We start from the raw sequence: 260 nt of genomic DNA on the forward strand, positions 1-260 counted from the left end.
TTGTACTAACACGTAGGCAGCCACCGGCTATCTAGCTCCGTGTACCGCTCCTTCCACAAAGCGAGCGCCCGGCGAGTCCATCCCCGCCGTATTCACAGTGGTAGCTAGCGTTACCGACTCTGGCTTTACCTTCGGCCCATCGGTTATGCCCACACTAGTTACTCAAGACCGCTAATGACGTTCTTTTGGCATGAAGGACGCTGTAGTAAACAAGCAACCAATATGCATCTTCAACCGCGCGAAAGATTAAAAACAATACC

This window comes from Etheostoma spectabile, chromosome 2 (genome assembly GCF_008692095.1).
Source record: "Etheostoma spectabile isolate EspeVRDwgs_2016 chromosome 2, UIUC_Espe_1.0, whole genome shotgun sequence".
In the NCBI taxonomy this organism is placed as follows: domain Eukaryota; kingdom Metazoa; phylum Chordata; class Actinopteri; order Perciformes; family Percidae; genus Etheostoma; species Etheostoma spectabile.